Below are 17,276 nucleotides of genomic sequence, written 5' to 3'. Positions count from 1 at the left end.
TACCAGGCGCGACAGGTAAGAACCGAAAGCAGACATCAAAGCAACAGAAATACACATGTCCAATCTTATCATCACGCATCACAATTGAATACCGTCGATCTGAATTAATGGAGGACTTTTGAATCATTTCTATCGGTGTCTAAGTACACACAAATGCAGCCAAAAGAAATAGAGCGATTAATCACACACAATTTCAAAGGGCATAATTGACGTGCATTCACTTCATCTCTGAAAGTATGTGACAGGTTAAAAAGTACCTTATTTAATATTTTGGTTACAGGTAAAGCAAATGGTAAACATTTAAAATGTTGATTTAAACAAGGAACTCCTGCTTCGGTTAGTGTTTCGTGTCGGACCGATTTACATTGTTGGACAGGAAGTTGTTGTATTACCCCTGGGCATTCGAGGTAAACCACGGATTAGTCAAGTCGTACATCACCGCTTGTCTCGTGGTTTCTTATCTGAATCCCACAACACCGTATCTCCCTTACCATCGTGGAGAGCAACGAGTACACCTAACGGCGTCAAAAACGTCTAGATGCGTCCGTCCATCTTTGTGCGTCACGTTTTCAACGTATATCGTGGATGCGGATGGATTTCAAACGCTCGTCTGCATGATGACCAGTGAAAAAATCGGGGCAAATTGATAATGAGGGCTAAAAATACAACATTGTCAAACCAGCAATTTGTCTTTGCACATCAATTGTTGACCTCAATAGTAATAAGAAGATTACATGACATTTTAAGCTCTCAAGGACACTTTACACACACTTAACAGTCAGACAAGCATAGGTCAAGCCAAGAACCGAGTTCTTGCCATTCTTCAAGTCCCTCGGAAGAGCGATCGTCAGTCGGCGCCGACGGGTTTAATCGCTTTGTACTTAACTTGATCATTGATTGATGTGTTTTCCAACAGGGAATGACCAAGTGACAAACCTGCCAGGTAAGAACCGAAAGCAGACATCAAAGCAACAGAAATACACATGTCCAATCTTATCATCACGCATCACAATTGAATACCGTCGATCTGAATTAATGGAGGACTTTTGAATCATTTCTATCTGTGTCTAAGTACACACAAATGCAGCCAAAAGAAATAGAGCGATTAATCACACACAATTTAAAGGGCATAATTGACGTGCATTCACTTCATCTCTGAAAGTATGTGACAGGTTAAAAAGTACCTTATTTAATATTTTGGTTACAGGTAAAGCAACTCGCAAATGGTAAACATTTAAAATGTTGATTTAAACAAGGAACTCCTGCTTCGGTTAGTGTTTCGTGTCGGACCGATTTACATTGTTGGACAGGAAGTTGTTGTATTGCCCCAGGGCATTCGAAGTAAACCACGGATTAGTCAAGACGTACATCACCGCTTGTCTCGTGGTTTCTTATCTGAATCCCACAACACCGTATCTCCCTTACCATCGTGGAGAGAGCAACGAGTACACATAACTGCGTCAAAAACGTCTGGACGCGTCCGTCCATCTTTGTGCGTCACGTTTCCAACGTATATCGTGGATGCGGATGGATTTCAAACGCTCGTCTGCATGATGACCAGTGGAAAAAAAAAAAACTGGGCCAATTGGCGATAAGGGCTAAAAATAGAAAATTGTCGAAACGGCAATTTGTCTTTGCACATCAATTGTTGACCTCAATAGTAATAAGAAGATTACATGACATTTTAAGCTCTCAAGGACACTTTACACACACTTAACAGCCCTCGGAATAGCGATCATCAGTTGGCGCCGACGGATTAAATCGCTTTGTACTTACTTGATCATTGATTGAGGTGTGCTTAACTTGATCATTGATTGATGTGTTTTCCAACAGACAACACCACAAGTGTTGGAGCAGGTAAGAACCGAAAGCAGACATTAAAGCAAAAGAAATACACATGTCCAATCTTATCATCACGCATCGCGATTGAATATCGTCGATCTGAATTAATGGAGGAATTTTGAATCATTTCTATCGGTGTGTTAAGTACACACAAATGCAGCCAAAGCGATTGATCATACACAATTTCAAAGGACATCATTGACGTGCATTCACTTCATCTCTGAAAGTATGTGACAGGTTAAAAAGTAAAAAACGACTATGTATCGTAAGGCGTTTTTGACCTGAAAAAAACAACCATGTATAGTAAGGCATTTTTTGTCGAAAAAAATGACCATGTATAGTAAGACATTTTGAGCACGAAAAAAAACAACCATGTATAGTAAGAAATTTTTAGCATGAAAAAAACAACCATGTATAGTAAGGCGTTTTTGACCCGAAAAAAACAAGATGTATAGTAAGGCATTTTTAGCACGAAAAAAACAACCATGTATAGTAAGACATTTTAGCACGAAAAAAACAACCATGTATAGTAAGACATTTTAGCACGAAAAAAACAACCATGTATAGTAAGGCGTTTTTGACCCGAAAAAAACAGCCATGTATAGTGAGGCATTTTTAGCACGAAAAAAAACAACCATGTATAGTAAGACATTTTTAGCATGAAAAAAACAACCATGTATAGTAAGGCATTTTTAGCACGAAAAAAACAACCATGTATAGTAAGACATTTTAGCACGAAATAAACAACAATGTATAGTAAGGCGTTTTTGACCCGAAAAAAACAGCCATGTATAGTGAGGCATTTTTAGCACGAAAAAAAACAACCATGTATAGTAAGACATTTTTAGCATGAAAAAAACAACCATGTATAGTAAGGCATTTTTAGCACGAAAAAAACAACCATGTATAGTAAGACATTTTAGCACGAAATAAACAACAATGTATAGTAAGGCGTTTTTGACCCGAAAAACACAACCATGTATAGTAAGGCATTTTTTGTCGAAAAAAATGACTATGTATAGTAAGGCGTTTTTGACCCGAAAAAAACAACCATGTATAGTAAGACATTTTTAGCATGAAAAAAACAACCATGTATAGTAAGGCATTTTTAGCACGAAAAAAACAACCATGTATAGTAAGACATTTTAGCACGAAATAAACAACCATGTATAGTAAGGCGTTTTTGACCCGAAAAACACAACCATGTATAGTAAGGCATTTTTTGTCGAAAAAAATGACTATGTATAGTAAGACATTTTTAGCACAAAAAAAAACAACCATGTATAGTAAGGCGTTTTTGACCCGAAAAAAACAACCATGTATAGTAAGACATTTTTAGCATGAAAAAAACAACCATGTATAGTAAGGCATTTTTAGCACGAAAAAAACAACCATGTATAGTAAGACATTTTAGCACGAAATAAACAACCATGTATAGTAAGGCGTTTTTGACCCGAAAAACACAACCATGTATAGTAAGGCATTTTTTGTCGAAAAAAATGACTATGTATAGTAAGACATTTTTAGCACAAAAAAAAACAACCATGTATAGTAAGACGTTTTAGCACGAAAAAAACAACCATGTACAGTAAAGTCTCGTTATATCGATATTCTCGGGAGTCAGAAAAAATGTCAATATAACCGGACTATCGATATATCCGATCCTGCGGGCATGTAATTTTCTCCTTGCGTTCATAGAAATAGTATCGTAATAAGCAGTACTATCGATATAACCGATATCGATATAACGAGACTTTACTGTATTTGAATCATAGTCATAACTGGATGAGAGTAACAAGAAAGCATCTTCTCCGAATCTGAAGCCATTGTTTTGATTCTAGAGCAAGGCTAGACGTCGTGGCGTAACGTCACTTACAAGGGGGCGAAACCTTCTGAAACTGGCTATTTCCGGGTTCATTTTGAAGTAGTTTTGGGACTCTTTTTTGGTGCTTTGCATTTGACTAAAAATATCAGCCTTTTTTGTTTTGGGTATTTTAGATGCTATAAAATGTTTTTCTGATGTCAGGAAACAAAAAAATGAGGATGGTGACTTGATTCAATTCTGACTTTAAAGTGCAAATTCTGACTTTATTGTCAGAATTCTGACTATTCTCAGATTCTCACTTGACTCATTCTGAGAATAAAGTCAGAATTCAGAGAAAAAAGTCTGAATCTTGACAACCTTATATTTGTTTTCTTCAGTGGCCCAATCCTCTTCCGTAGTTTCACGATGAGCTTCGCCTTATGACGAGTGAAAGAAAAATCGATCATGGCCCATGTGGCATTAGCGGCGAACAGAAAATTCACGTCACGGCTCTGCTGTTCTCTTTCGTCGTCCATTGTTGGCCTTTTGACTGCTACTCTCTTCCATGACACTGGGGCCACCGCCACACCAGGTGGGAACAACGGCTGTGGCCAGTTGAGCAGCAGCGGGCTGCTCCCGGTGGTGCTGCCCATCGTTGCCATCTTGGTGGGCCGCGGGGGCTGAGAAGGGGCCGCTTGTCCGCGGACGGATGCGAAACCAGGCCGCTGCGCGCGTTCTTCTCCCGGCCGCCTGTCTTACATTGAATAAAGTGTTCAAACCATCGCAAGATGTCCGCCGTCTCTGTTTCGCCTTCAACTTTGGTTAGGGTTCCTGTTACATCATAAATTATGACAGTCCAGCTAGCTATCAAGCTACCTATCTAGCTATCTATTTGCTATCTGTTAGTTATCTATTAGCAAGGTATTAGCGATCTAGCTGGCTGACTACCTATCTAGATAGCTATCTAGAGTGCTATATACTGTCTTAAGCTATTAGCAGTCTAGCTGGCTGGCAGCTATCTAGCGAGCTATATACAGTCTTAGCTATCTGCTTCATGTCACAAAGAGGGTACAGAAAGTGCTGAAGTATGAGTGTCTGTGTTGTCATATTTATTACAGTAAAGTCTCGTTATATCGATATCGGATATATCGATACTATTTCTATGCACGCACGGAGAAAATTACATGCAAACAGGGTCTGATATATCGATAGTCCCGGTTATATCGATATTTTTTCGGACTCCCTTGAATATCGATATAACGAGACTTTACTGTATTTTTACTTTGTTACTTCCAGGTTGAGTGAACGGTGGCGCGTGTGGCTGCCGTTGCTCACCCACAGAAAATGCTGTGACTAAAGTCTCCTTGAAAGTTTTGAAAGGTGCTTATAAATCCCGTATTGATTACAGGTAACATCCAATTTACGACCGGGTTCCGTTCCGACAAAACGGAAACTGTTGTAACTCGAAAAGCATTCAAAATGGCCGACGCGAGGTTTATACGACAGCATAGTATACGATGTCGATCTGTTGTTTTTAAAGAACATTTTCTATTGAATACTATTTACCAAACTGTTTACAGTTCAATGATAAATCTTATATCTTTTACGACCGTTCTGACAAAACGGTCATAAGTCAAACGTTTGTAAATCGAAAAGCATTCAAAATGTCCGACGCGAGGTTTATACGACAGCATAGTATACGATGTCAATCTGTTGTTTTTAAAGAATGTTTTCTATTGAATACTATTTACCAAACTGTTTACAGTTTAATGATATTATTTTGTATTATTGATTTTTATTACTGTGTCATGCTGCTGACCGAAATACGTGCGGCTACCCACGCATACGCGCTGTTGAAAAATCACTCTCCCTGCTAATGGAGAAGCCAGAAGAGGTTGCCCAACACACACGCTCGGAGTTTGGCGGACGAAGAGGCGGTGGCAACGTGGTGCAGACGCGGCGTTCTCGTCGCGCCCTGGCCGCCGTCGGAGGACCTTCTTCCCGAGTGCTGACCTCCACCCGCCTCTGCGTCGGTGGACCCTCCCTCCCGCCGGTGCCATTGTGACAGGTAGCGCAACCCCATCACACGCTTGGCTGGCCAAAATTGTCATATGCGTTTGTAAAGAAAGTTAATTTTGTGCAACGCCCATATTTGGTGGTATGAACTCATTATTGACTCTTTTCTTGATCAAACGTGCATTCAAAGTTCTGAAGAAATGACAACGGAAGATCTATGGAACAAAGTTGGGCGGAATCGCAGGCGAGCCGCACTAATGAAATGCTAATAGCATGCTAATGAGCCGCGGGGAAGGGAAGCAAGCGAGCAGGTAAAAGGTAAAGTTTACTGTGAGATGGCTGGATGACACAAGGAACATTAAGCTACAAAAGGAGATGGAGAGCAACAACGGGGAAGAAGAGTACAATTGAGGTTTAGGAAGACAAACATTCAATTCAGTGTAAGAAACCTTAGCTTCTCTTCTTTCATCGGAAAGAATTCCTAAATTATATGGGTCTGGAGTTATATGACTTTGAAATAAGGGTAGCTGTCCAAAATACAAGGCAATACATATATATATTTGCTATCTATTAGCTATTTTTCTTATCCCGTGACTTTAAAGTGTCTTAGAGAGTTTTTAAATGACCTTAGAAATTAAATGTATTATTATTAGTAGTAGTCGTAGTCGTAGTAATAACCACTGTCCAATACCCCACATAAGAATGGAAGCTATGTCATCTTCGACTTCGATGGACTGCCAAGAGAGAGAGTAGTAGTAGTAGTAGTAGTAGGAGGAGGAGGAGTAGTAGTAGTATTGGCTGGCTATCTCGCTAGCTATCTATTAACTGTCTGCCTAGCTATGTAGCTAGCTAGTTATTAGCTATTTGGCGCATCTGGCTATCTATCTAGCTTGGCTTACGAACCGAGCAGTTCGTAATCCAAGGGGTTCGTAAACCGTGGTATCACTATCTGATTACAGTATGATTCTTTGAGAAAGTTTTCAGAATCAGAAAGCCCTTTTTCATGTGCTACTCACAGTGTGCTTCTGTTTTTCTAACCACTCCTCGTTCTCCTCACTGCTGCATGTGTCTGACCAATCACATGCGGCTTTTACCGAAGACTGTGGGCGGGGGCAAAAAAAAGGCGCCTCCCATTTCCGGCTCCTTGTTTGTTCACTTCAGAGATCCGGCTCTAAGAACCGGTTCGTTCGCGAACAACACATCACGGAAGAGACGAGGGGACGTGGACGGGGGTTGTTGGCGGAGCGACAGGCAATCATTTGCGGACGGGGTCGCGCGCCCGCCCCGGTACGGGCGAGTGGGCACAAGCCCATTTTGCTCTGATTAAGCGGTGACAAAAATATTCCATTTGTCAGCGCACACGTGGCTGAGACAAGCCCAGTCGAGCGCGTCTGTTGACGCTCGCCGCCATTTACATTGTTCACTGACAGCGTCATCATTCGCCACCTTAATGTCCGCCTTCACTTGTGTCTGCCTGCCGAGCGTCCCACCCTTCACCGCCTTCACCCCCTCCCCACCACCACCACCACTCCGTGATAGCCTATTTTTGTTTGATCTGCCCTCATTGCAAGGTTGAGTGCGAGCGAAGAAATCAGCCCAGTCGTTTTCAATGTCATCCATTTCAATCTGGCCATCTTCACTCCCTCCTCCCTCTCCACCGCTCTTCATCCCCTTCTCTCGTGACATCGCCATCAACCGGGAATTTCTCCATTCCGCGTCCTTTCTCTCCACTCCCGAAAACACGTTTTGACTATTATCCTGTCTCACGTTCCTCCGCCGCCAAAGAAAAGCAATTTTCCCCCGCCCGTATCGGTGATGAGATCCAAATGAAAGATCATTAATAGCCGCTTCCCGAAAGAAATGGCGGTCCTGTTTGCTATTTTCAATGTGATCATTCCTTTCCCCCTTTGGCGTGCGCTCGCCGGCTCTCCAGACGCTTGTCGTCGTGTTTTTTTTTTTGTTTTTTTTTTGTCTTAACGCTGATGTGTTTGTGTTGGGGGGAAGCCCGACGGCTATGCGTTTCTCTGTACTCTCACCTGCCGCAACATTAGGTACACCTGCGAAAACGCAAAATGATTTTTGATGGATATCGGCATGACAACAATAAGCAAAGTTAAATTTGCGCATTGGTGGCTTTTCGAACATGATTGATATTGTTTCATAGTTATATTAATATGGTCATTGCCAGTGTTTGAAACTCATGACAAAAAATTTAGCAGGCAGGAGGAGGGTCTATTTGACAAATTGTATGAAATAAGTCAATGGGAACAAAAATCTCAAACGACAAAGTCATTAGAACAAAAAAGGTCCAAAGTAGCAAACAAAACTGAGTGAAACATGAGAATCTGCCATTTTGCCCCCACCATTTTTAAAATACAGATTGCAACACATGACAAAGAAAAAAAGTGTTCACATCGTAAAAATAAAATAAAATAAAAAAATTGAAAAATAAATTATTATTTGATCTGAATTGGAAAAAATAGTAAAAATGCTTAGAAAAAAACAGTCAAAAGATCTGCCGATGATTCCGAACTTTATTGTTGTCGGCATCAAGGGACCAAAACTAATGTGAGTTTATTTTATATTTTTCCAATTCATTAGCCAATTAATCCAGGATCTGAATTTTACAAAATGCAGTAATACCTCGGTTTACAAACGCCTTGGCTTATGAACTTTTCGGTTTTCGAACGTTAAATTTATGAACATTTTGTCTTGGCATACGAACTTTTCCTTGGCATACGAACCTTTTTCGTCCACAGAGCTGCCTCAATGAGTGATGTGTCGTTCGCAACAAAATGGCAGCCGACTGGTTTTGCCCTCTATTCCCCGCCCCCAGCCTGATGAGGAACTAGATAAAATTATCACAGAGAAAGCACCTACAAGGGATCATTCCTCAAGATGGTGAAAGACGGTTACTTTCCTCATCAAGTGTTTAATGCTGATGAAACCGGCCACTTGTACCGACACTACAGTTTATTTCCTTAATTATAATACCATAGCACATTTATTATACATAAAATAACGTATATTTTTTGTGTAGTTTTCAGGCTTAGAAAATTAGAAAGTAGAAAATTATGTTTTATGGGGACCTGGGAACGGATTATTCTCATTTTAATGGTTTCCTGTGAGAAATTTAATTTTGGGATACACCCTTTTCGCCTTACACACTCTGTCTGGGAACCAATTAAGTTTGTAAGCCAATGTATCACTGTATTACAATTGCCATCCATATTCCCTCCCCCGCGCCTAGCTAACAACATGCATTTGCGTCCCATACCGCCGATCTTTCATTGAATAACTTTCATTCCCGTTCTATACAATGTCATTCTCACTTTCAAAATGGCGCAATTTGCTTCTCTCCTGCGTAGGACCCCGCCCCACATCGATCGACAAGCCCCTCAGCCAGCGCTTACACCTAAAACCTATTAGTTGTCATGAAGGCCTCATTTCCTACAGTTGCATTTTGATAAAGCACCCCTCCCCCTCCCCTTGTGGGCTCATAACGGCACTCATGGGCCAAACAGACAACGCTGACATGATCTATTTCTCTCGTGATGAATGCAGCAATCTTCTGCCCTGTTGCCCTGTCCACCTCATTTGTTACCGCCTGACACCCATCACGACGGTTTTTCCCGAGAACAGGAACCTGCCTACGGTGTGAACTCACTTTTGGAAGGCACTTTATAAAAAGACAAATGCAATTTTAGGGAGTGACAAGAAGGTTTTTGGCAATTACAGTATTTCAGTGTACCCACTCTCGAGAACTTGCACTCTGCAAGAATCAAAACAAGGGCGCGGAAAATCCTACTGGACCCTCCGCACCCTGCCCACCACCTTTTCTAGTGACTCCCCTCAGGCAGGCGCTACCACACCAAATTCATTATTTTCGGGCTTTTCTGTAATACCGTACAATAGCTATCTGGCTGACTGGCTAGCTATCTAGCTGGCTAGCTATTAGCTATATATTGGCTTGCAAGCTAGCTTTCTATCTATTTGAGTTACTTCCGGGTTGAGTGAACGCTGGCGCGTGTGGCTGCCGCTGCTCACCCACAGAAAAAAATATCTTGTAACTGTAAAGTGACCTTGAGAGTTTTGAAAGGCGCTTGGAAACGAAATTTATTATTATTATTATTATTATTATTATACTGTCTATGAGCTATTGAGCTTTCTATCTGAGTTACTTCCGGGTTGAGTGAAGGCCTGGCTAGCTATCTGTTTGCTATCTATTAGCTAGCTAGATTTCTATCCGAGTTACTTAGCTATCTATAAGCTAGCTAACTTTGTGTCTGAGTCAAATCCAGGATGAGTGAAGGCAGAGCTAGCTATTTGTTATCTATGTTTTAGCTAGCTAGCTTTCTATCCGAGTTACTTCGCTACATATTAGCTGTCTATTAGCTAACTAGCTTTCTATCTGAGTTACTTCCGGGTTGAGTGAAAGCCTGGCTAGCTGTCTATTATCTATCTATTAACTAGCTAACTTTGTGTCTGAGTCACATCCAGGATGAGTGAAGGCAGAGCTAGCTATTTGTTATCTATGTTTTAGCTAGCTAGCTTTCTATCCGAGTTACTTCGCTACATATTAGCTGTCTATTAGCTAACTAGCTTTCTATCTGAGTTACTTCCGGGTTGAGTGTAAGCCTGGCTAGCTGTCTATTATCTATCTATTAACTAGCTAGCTTTGTATTTGAGTTACTTCCGGGTTGAGTGAAGGCCGAGCTAGCTATCTGTTAGCATTCTTTTAGCTAGCTAGCTTTCTATCTGAGTTACTTAGCTATCCATTAGCTGTCTTTTAGCTAGCTAGCTTTCTATCTGAGTTACTTCCGGGTTGAGTGTAAGCCTGGCTAGCTGTCTATTATCTATCTATTAACTAGCTAGCTTTGTATCTGAGTTACTTCCGGGTTGAGTGAAGGCCGAGCTAGCTATCTGTTAGCATTCTTTTAGCTAGCTAGCTTTCTATCTGAGTTACTTAGCTATCCATTAGCTGTCTTTTAGCTAGCTAGCTTTCTATCTGAGTTACTTCCGGGTTGAGTGAAGGCCCAGCTAGCTGTCTGTTAGCTATCTATTAGCTAGCTTTCGATCTATTTGAGTTACTTCCGGGTTGAGTGAACGCAACATCATTAAATTTCACAATAATGTTAGATTTTCTTTTTTACAAGTCGCCAAGAAATATGTTACAGGAAAAAAAAATCAATCAATCTATGGAGACAGACCTGCAAAGAGGCCGCGAATCTTTTTGCTCTGGTGTATAAAATACCTTTGACAGTACATTGACTGCAACGGCAGTTCATTTCCACGGCAACAAGTGTGTTATCAGCAACAACGACGAGGTCTTGGCGAGACCCGGAGCATAGATCAGCCGGTGGAGCTACAGCAGATCAATATAATAACGACTCAGCTGATGGGAGTGCACTTAGAACTTTAAAGGATCACTAACAAGGAGAGAAGGAATGAAGAGCTGTGGGTCACACTTAGCTGAGAGTCGATCGATAGCGTGTGAGATATGGTTTGCGACCGGCCGCCCTCCAGGCCCGACGAGTCTTACGGCAGCTCAACGAGCCATTAGTGACTTCCTTCACTGGAGGAACTCCAAAAAACAAGACGGCTGACGTGTTCCAATTTCAGTGTTGCCAAAGGGGTGCCGCGAAAAAGTGACTTGACCCATGACTGGATTTGAAAAGAAAAGCAACGACGTCAGGTTGCTGATTACAGTGATACCTCGGTTTACGAACCCCTTGGCTTACAAACTTTTCGGTTTAGGAACGTTAAATTTATGAACTTTTACCTTGGTATACAAACTTTTTTTTTGGGATACACACATAGCGCCACAATGAGCGCCACAAACAAGAAAATGGCAGCCGACTCATTTTGGTCCTCTAATCCCCGCCCCCAGTCTTCGGTTAAAGCCGCGTGATTCGTCAAGAACACAGCAGTGAGGGGGAGTGGTTTAAACATTCAAGAGACAAGCAGACGACAGACAGAAAACAGTGAAATTTGGACTCGTTTCAACTTTGGTTGATTGATTGATTGATTTATTGATTGATTGATTGATTGATTGATTGATTGATTGATTGATTGATTGATTGATTGATAAAAAAATGACCATGTATAGTAAGGCATTTTTTGTACAAATAAAAAGTCCAAGTAAAGTAAGGTGTTTTTTTGTAAAAAAAAGACCATGAGAAGTAAGGCGTTTTTAGCCGGAAAAAAAAACCGACCATGTATCGTCAGATGTTTTTTGTCGAAAAAATTACCATGTATAGTAAAGCATTTTTAGCCTGAAAAATGACCATGTATAGTAAGGCGTTTTTCGTCGAAAAAAAACAACCATGTATAGTAAGGCATTTTTACACCCCCAAAAAAAAATTATTGATAGTAACGCATATTTAGCCGAAAAAAATTACCATATATATTAAGGCGTTTTTAGCCGAAAAAAACAACCATGTATAGTTGGGAATTTTTTGTTGAAAAAAATGACCAAGGTGTTTTTGTCCAAAAAACGCCCATGTATAGTAAGGCGTTTTAGACTGAAAAAAAAAGACCATAAAGCATTTTTCACGGAAAATAACGACCATGTATGGTAAGGCATTTTTCCACAAAAAAACCACCATGTATAGTAAGGCATATTTAGCCGAAAAAAGTGACCATATATAGTAAGGCGTTTTTAGCCGAAAAAACGACTATGTATAGTAAGGATTTTTTTGTCGAAAAAAATGACTATGTATACTAAGGCGTTTTTAGCTTGAAAAAAATGATCATGTATAGTAAGGCGTTTTTCACCGAAAAAATCGAACATGTATGGGAAGGAATTTTTACACGAAAAAAACCACCATGTATAGTCAGGCATATTTAGCATAAAAAAAATTACCAATATAGTAAGGCATTTTTTGCCAAAAAAAAAACGACCATATAGTAAGGATTTTTTTGTCAAAAAAATGAGCATGTATAGTATTCCGTTTTTTTTTTTTTTTTTTGTCAAAAAAAAAGACTGTAAGGCATTTTTTGCCTGAAAAAAATGACCATGTATAGTAAGGCGTTTTTTGCCTGAACAAAAGGACCATGTATAGTAAGGCGTTTTTTTTGCCTGAACAAAAGGACCATGTATAGTAAGGCGTTTTTTGCCTGAACAAAAGGACCATGTATAGTAAGGCGTTTTTTTGCCTGAAAAAAATGACCATGTATAGTAAGGCATATTTAGCAGAAAAAAAATTACCAATATAGTAAGGCATTTTTTGCCAAAAAAAACGACCATATAGTAAGGATTTTTTTTGTCAAAAAAATGAGCATGTATAGTATTCCGTTTTTTTTTTTTTTTTTTTGTCAAAAAAATGAGCATGTATAGTATGGCGTTTTGTTTTTTTTTTGGTAAAAAAAAAAGACTATGTATAGTAAGGCATTTTTTGCCTAAAAAAATGACCATGTATACTAAGGCGTTTTTTGCCTGAACAAAAGGACCATGTATAGTAAGGCGTTTTTTGCCTGAACAAAAGGACCATGTATAGTAAGGCGTTTTTTGCCTGAACAAAAGGACCATGTATAGTAAGGCGTTTTTTGCCTGAACAAAAGGACCATGTATAGTAAGGCGTTTTTTGCCTGAAAAAAATGACCATGTATAGAAAGGCGTTTTTTGCCTGAACAAAAGGACCATGTATAGTAAGGCGTTTTTTGCCTGAAAAAAATGACCATGTATAGTAAGGCGTTTTTTGCCTGTAAAAAATGACCATGTATAGTAAGGCGTTTTTTGCCTGAAAAAAATGACCGTGTATAGTAAGGCGTTTTTTGCCTGAACAAAAGGACCATGTATAGTAAGGCGTTTTTCATTGAAAAAAAAATATGTATGGTAAGGCATTTTTACACGAAAAAAATTGACCGTGTATATAGTAAGGCATATTGAGCCGAAAAAAACACAAATCGGATGACAAATAATTGGATTGTAGTAATCTGATTACAAGTATTCAAATATCAGATTATTGTAATCTGATTACAGTAATCTGTAAAGTATTTTTTGCCTGAAAAAAATGACCATGTATAGTAAGGCGTTTTTTGCCTGAACAAAAGGACCATGTATAGTAAGGCGTTTTTTTTTGCCTGAACAAAATGACCATGTATCGTAAGGCGTTTTTAGCTGAAAAAAAAACATGTATAGAAAGGATATTAGTAATCGGAAGAAATCTGATACTACTAATAAGATTACATTAATCTGATTATTACAGGTAATCTGATTATCAGATTACTTGTAATCTGATTGTCGGTAATCAGATTAAAATAATCCAATTACTAGTTATCCGGTTACAGGTAATATGATAACTATAATCAGATTACCTGTAATCCGATCACTCTGATTACTAGTAATCAGATTACAGGTAATCTGATTGCTTGTAATCAGAGTCAGGTGATTTCACACCCATAGAATGTGGTTGTAGCTCAGTGGTACAGTGCATGCTGACCATATGTGAGGTCTGGGGTTCAATCCCCAGCTTCGCCATCTTTTTGCGTGGGACTATCCAAGGCTTTCTTATTTTGAATGAAAAACGACCATGAAAAACATGATCATGTATAGTAAGGCATTTTTAGCACAAAAAAATACAACCATGTATAGGAAGGCATTTTTTGTCAAAAAATGACCATGTATAGTAAGGCGTTTTTTACCAAAAAAAAAAAAAAAACACCATGTATAGTAAGGCGTTTTTAGCCCGGATTACAAACCAATCGGATTACAAATAATTGGAATGTCGTAATCTGATTACAAGTATTCAAATGTCAGATTACTGTAATACAGTAAACCACCATGTATAGTAAGGATATTAGTAATCAGTAAGGATATTAGTAATCAGATTACAAGTAATCTGATACTAGTAATCAGATTACATTAATCTGCTTGTCTGTAATCATATTACTGTAATATCATTATTTGTCATCAGATTACTTGTAATCCGATCACTCACAATCTGATTGCTAGTAATTTGATTACAGGTAATCTGATTGTCTGTAATCAGATTAAAATAACCCAATTATTAGTAATCCAATTACAGGTAATCTGATTGCTTGTAATCAGAGAAAGGTGTTTTCAAACCATTCAAATGGGGTTGTAGCTCAGTGGTAGAGCGCATGCTTTGCATGTATGAGGTCCAGGGTTCGATCCCCAGCATCTCCATTTTTGTATGTGAGACTATCAAGGTTTTCTATTTTGATAGAAAAACGACCATGGATAGTTCCGGATTTTTAGCCGAAAAAACATGGCAGAAAAAAACCACCATATATAGGAAGGCTCTTTTGGCAGAAAAAAAAACCAGTAAGGCATTTTTAGCATGAAAAAAACGACCTTGTATGGGAAGTAATTTTTTGTCGAAAAAAAAAAACAACCATTTGTATAGTAAGGCATTTTTGGCAGAAAAAAACGACTATGTATCGTAAGGCGTTTTTGACCCGAAAAAAACAACCATGTATAGTAAGGCATTTTTTGTCGAAAAAAAATGACCATGTATAGTAAGACATTTTGAGCACGAAAAAAAAACAACCATGTATAGTAAGACATTTTTAGCATGAAAAAACAACCATGTATAGTAAGGCGTTTTTGACCCGAAAAAAACAACCATGTATAGTAAGAAATTTTTAGCATGAAAAAAACAACCATGTATAGTAAGGCGTTTTTGACCTGAAAAAAACAACCATGTATAGTAAGGCATTTTTAGCACGAAAAAAACAACCATGTATAGTAAGGCATTTTTTGTCGAAAAAAATGACCATGTATAGTAAGACATTTTTAGCACGAAAAAAAACAACCATGTATAGTAAGGCATATTTAGCACGAAAAAAACAACCATGTATATTAAGACATTTTTAGCACGAAAAAAACAACCATGTATAGTAAGGCATTTTTAGCACGAAAAAAAACAACCATGTATAGTAGCATTTTTTTGCCCGAAAAAAAAACGACCATGTATAGTAAGACATTTTAGCATGAAAAAAACAATCATGTATAGTAAGACATTTTTAGCACGAAAAAAACAACCATGTATAGTAAGGCATTTTTTGTCGTAAAAAATGATCATGTATATTAAGGCATTTTTACCACGAAAAAAACTACCATGTATAGTAAGGCATTTTTTGTCGAAAAAAATGACCATGTATAGTAAGACATTTTTAGCACGAAAAAAAACAACCATGTATAGTAAGGCATATTTAGCACGAAAAAAACAACCATGTATAGTAAGGCATTTTTAGCACGAAAAAAACAACCATGTATAGTAAGACATTTTAGCACGAAAAAAACAACCATGTATAGTAAGGCGTTTTTCGCACGAAAAAAACAACCATGTATAGTAAGGCATTTTTTGTCGAAAAAAATGACCATGTATAGTAAGACATTTTAGCACGAAAAAAACAACCATGTATAGTAAGACATTTTTGACCCGAAAAAAACAACCATGTATAGTAAGGCATTTTTTGTCGAAAAAAATGACCATGTATAGTAAGACATTTTAGCACGAAAAAAAACAACCATGTATAGTAAGGCGTTTTTGACCCGAAAAAAACAACCATGTATAGTAAGGCATTTTTTGTCGAAAAAAATGACCATGTATAGTAAGACATTTTTAGCACGAAAAAAAACAACCATGTATAGTAAGGCATATTTAGCACGAAAAAAACCATGTATAGTAAGACATTTTAGCACGAAAAAAACAACCATATATAGTAAGGCGTTTTTGACCCGAAAAAAACAACCATGTATAGTAAGGCATTTTTTGTCGAAAAAAATGACCATGTATAGTAAGACATTTTTAGCACGAAAAAAAATACCATGTATAGTAAGACATTTTAGCACGAAAAAAACAACCATGTACAGTAAAGTCTCGTTATATCGATATTCTCGGGAGTCGGAAAAAATGTCAATATAACCGGACTATCGATATATCCGATCCTGCGGGCATGTAATTTTCTCCTTGAGTTCATAGAAATAGTATCGTAATAAGCAGTACTATCGATATAACCGATATTGATATAGTATGGCATTTTTTGTCGAAAAAAACCCCAACCATGTATAGTAAGGCATTTTTACCACGATAAAAAACTACCATGTATAGTAAGCCGTTTTTGGCAGAAAAAAAACCACCAGGTATTGTAAGGCGTTTTTGACCCGAAAAAAACAACAACCATGTATAGTAAGGCATTTTTTGTCGTAAAAAATGATCATGTATATTAAGGCATTTTTACCACGAAAAAAACTACCATGTATAGTAAGGCATTTTTGTCGAAAAAACAACCATGTATAGTAAGCAGTTTTTTACCGAAAAAAACGACCATGTATAGTCAGCCGTTTTTTTGCGGAAAAAAACGACCATGTATAGTAAGGCATTTTTTGCCGAAAAAAAAAACGACCATGTATAGTAAGGCATTTTTTGCCGAAAAAAACGACCATGTATAGTAAGGCGTTCTTTTACCGAAAAAAAACGACCATGTATAGTAAGGCATTTTTTGCCGAAAAAAAAAACGACCATGTATAGTAAGGCATTTTTTGCCGAAAAAAAACAACCATGTATAGTAAGGCGTTTTTTTACCGAAAAAAAACGACCATGTATAGTAAGGCGTTTTTTACCGAAAAAAAAGACCATGTATA

At 38.3% G+C, this 17,276-nt stretch overlaps 1 long non-coding RNA gene and 1 other non-coding gene across 2 annotated transcripts; both read left to right on the top strand.

The window, feature by feature from the left end:
• Positions 1 to 413: 413 nt before the first annotated feature.
• Positions 414 to 4,429, top strand: LOC148891126 (uncharacterized). Its single transcript, XR_016116509.1, has 3 exons — positions 414 to 943; positions 1,834 to 1,857; positions 4,239 to 4,429. It is a non-coding gene; the product is annotated as an uncharacterized LOC148891126 (long non-coding RNA).
• Positions 4,430 to 14,741: 10,312 nt separating this feature from the next.
• trnaa-ugc (transfer RNA alanine (anticodon UGC)) lies at positions 14,742 to 14,813 on the top strand. Its single transcript has one exon. It is a non-coding gene; the product is annotated as a tRNA-Ala (tRNA).
• The last annotated feature ends 2,463 nt before the right edge of the window (positions 14,814 to 17,276 follow it).

This window comes from Hippocampus bargibanti, linkage group LG11, assembly GCF_051943395.1.
Source record: "Hippocampus bargibanti isolate YZ-2025 linkage group LG11, ASM5194339v1, whole genome shotgun sequence".
Lineage (NCBI taxonomy): Eukaryota > Metazoa > Chordata > Actinopteri > Syngnathiformes > Syngnathidae > Hippocampus > Hippocampus bargibanti.
This window is presented reverse-complemented; position numbering and strand designations above follow the sequence as displayed.